Source organism: Tupaia chinensis, unplaced genomic scaffold, assembly GCF_000334495.1.
Source record: "Tupaia chinensis unplaced genomic scaffold, TupChi_1.0 Scaffold150243_1, whole genome shotgun sequence".
NCBI lineage: Eukaryota > Metazoa > Chordata > Mammalia > Scandentia > Tupaiidae > Tupaia > Tupaia belangeri.
Genome location: NW_006210084.1, coordinates 1,290,945 through 1,294,424, shown reverse-complemented (window position 1 = coordinate 1,294,424; position 3,480 = coordinate 1,290,945).

Here is a 3,480-nt window from a genome sequence, read left to right as displayed (position 1 = left end):
TTGTATGCTGTAATGATGTATAGTGAATGAACAAATAAATTTAAATAAAAATAAAAATAAAAATTTTTTAAAAATCAAGTGATCCTAGACAAAGAAAAAAGAATCAGGGGCCATTAGGATGCACTAAGCATGGCCATGGAGGAATTTTAAGGTACAAAGTATTGTTTTACCTGTTCTTTCCCAGTATGCATAAAGATGTATTATAATACAAATACAAATGTAATATTTGTGTTTAAGGTTACATTAGCTCCTACTTACCCACTTCCACTTACTTAAGTTCAGAAGACAAGTGGACATCAACTGTCTGTTTCACTTAGTGACTAGTCAGGAAACTCTTAATCATTTTTCATAGCATTTTAATACCTAAATTTTCTTTCTTTCTTTCTTTCTTTCTTTCTTTCTTTCTTTCTTTCTTTCTTTCTTTCTTTCTGTCTTTCTTTCTTTCTTTTTTAAGTTTTTTGCCATAGGGCATGTGCTCCCTGGAGAGAGACAGAGGGAGGGAAAGCAAGAAATCACCTCCTGGGGGGATGGCAATGCCACAACCCATTCTCTTCCATTCTCCTCCTGAGATTTTGGGCATGGGCACATGTATCCAGTGTGATTTTCAAGCTCTGGGCCTGGGACTCAAACCACGATCTGTCATGGGGGGTCCAGCACCTTAACCACCACACCACCTGCTGGTCCAATACCTAAATTGTAATACCATTGTGTGTATAAAAGTTAATTTTTTCTAAATTATATTTCAAACTACATGTGAATATAGAATCTTCTTTTTTACATATATTTTGTTCATATATATATGTGTATATATATATATATTTCATATACATATGAAAATACATTTTATTTTCTTTTAATTTCTTTTATACATTCAGTCACTACATATCACTTAGCTTGTAAAGTGAATTTTTCCAAGTGAATATGTATCACACCAGTCCAGTTGGGGATACTATGATACTATATACATTTTCATCAACAGATAATAATCCTTTTCTGTGTCACATAAATGTTTTGCCCCTCTATTTTTCTCCTTAATGTCTTTCCTCACACTCTTCTCCTTTTCTCATCCCCTTCCCACACTGTATCCAGTATCTACAATCATTTTCCATGTTTCTTTAACCATCACTCCACATGCTAGTCCACGGCTAGCCCTTTTCAAAATCTTTGTTTGCTATGAAATTTGCTGGACTTCCTTCATTGATTATAATTTCTTATTATTTACTTTGTGTTTGAAAACAGTTGTTAAAATGTGTATTTGAGTTGGGATCAGCAGTTAGCGTAATGGCTATGTCGCTGGACTTCCATGTGGTTGACCGTGGTTCAAATCCCGAACCTGGTGGCTTAAAACTCACGCCAGCCATGTGTGCGTGCATGCCCAAGATCCCAAGAGGAGAATGGAGGAGAAGGGATTGCGGTGTGGCCATCCCCTCTGGGAGGGGTGATTTCTCACATTCTGTCTCTCTGTCTCTCTCTGTCTTTTTGGAGAGCACACACACCCTATAGCAAAAACAAACAACAACAAACAAAATCTCTCCAAAAAAAGAAAATGGAAAAGAAAAGCCAGGGTCTTGTTTTTTATGGCTGAGTAGTATTACATGGAATATGGAAATTCTTTTTCTTAATAGCCTATGAAATAGATGAATACTGACCCTGCTCCCTTGCAAAATTTTCCACTAATCAATGGCTAAAATTGAGCCCCATCCAATCCCAATCTAGTTAATGCAATTGAGTCTACTATTCCTGGTCCCCCATGCCTTCCACTGCAGTCCTTATGCATTTATTTCCTGGTATAAGGGAATATTCCATGGCTCCATGCTATTCTCTGCTAGTAGTGTCAATCCTGCTGCCCTTTGCTTCTAGGGTCACTCAGAACCATACCCACTCTTTTTGTATTGTCTTGTTAGTTTGGTTACCAAACCACAGTCTCTCCCCTGATGCTGGGGCTGAACTCTGCAAATTTCATTGTCTCTTTGTCACTTGGATCCCTGTTTGGCTCTTCTAGTAAGGGGTGCTAGATGGAGGTAGAATCATGGGGGACAGAGAATGGCACTCCTTCCCATCTGTTTCTGATCCTGTCAGTGTCATCCTAGCCATGCTTCTTTGCCTTGACAGCAGTTTGTTCTCATTTCCAGTATTATTCTTCATCTCCTTAAAGTTACCAGCCCCAGTAGAGAGGAGTTGTCTTTTCAGAGGTCTGGTCCCCAAGTCTGCAGGTCTCTTCTCATACATTTTAGGTTCAGCTAATTCCAACTTCTTCCATTTGTTTCTGCAAGTCTAGGAGTGGCTCTTGTTTCCAGTAGTAATAAACTGCCTCTGTTACCTCAGCTTTCCCATCTTATCTTTTCAGTCTTGTAATACCTATTTAGCTGAATCTCTATATAAAATCCTCTCTGTTAAAATAACCAGTGTATTTCTTCCTTTCTCAATTGCATCTTAAGACCCTGCTCTGTAGGTCTCTTGGCTCTGATTTCTCAGACATGCCACAAATTCCTTCCAATTTGTCCAAGGTTCATAGTGTTCTCATTGAGATCCTTGTACTTATATATAGTGGCTCACAAAAAGTAACCCTCCTCCTTTTGGGGATCCCCACTCAGTCACCACACACTTTTCTGTTCTAACGCTCTGATTCCTGCATGGACTGACTATACATCAAGGTTTCTGTCCAAGGACTCTCTTTGCTATTTACTCAGAAAAACCTACAGCTGACAAAGAACCATAACAAATAGCCTGGACTCTGGGGAATTCCTATCACCAAATCCAACCTTAACAGGATAACTGACATCCTACTCAAGGTCAATCTGCTTTCCATTCCAACTATTTAGGAAACAGTTGGCTCCTGCCTAGAAGACCATGTCCTAGTTCATCTAAGAGCTCTAGACAAGCCCTAAAATCTCTCATTTTAACTCCAAGAGGTACCTTTTTATATATATTTTTTTAATCTTCAACCCAAGTCTACTCATCTTTAAGAGATGAGGTTATAATCTCAATAAATGCCAGGTTGGAGAACATGCAAATTCGATGGAGAACTAAAGCAATTTTCCTATAATTATTCAGCAGCTGTCATTTCTGAAAACTGTAATTGCAGTGAAATAGAATGTTCCTAAGTCATGATGAAGGGAGGCAATGTTCTGTGATCTGGAGCATGCAATGCTAGTGAGGAATGCAGCACATAATCTGAATATCTAGAATATAAAATGGAAATACTGCTAGGGCCCATCGGGCAAGCATTTTTTCAGTTTGTCAAAATAGCATATAATGTTTTGTTCCCTCAAGTCTCATTGGCCACATTCTAAATGCAATCCTATTTAATCTTCTGTATGTTCTAATCTGATCTTTGATTATGACATTCACACCATTATAAAAACAATCATGCTTATATACATTTTAAAAAAACACATTAAACAATAAACTCTGAGTTAATTTCTTTTTGTCATAACTGTAAAATAGCAGTAAGAGTTGAAAAACAGGGATAGTTCCCTA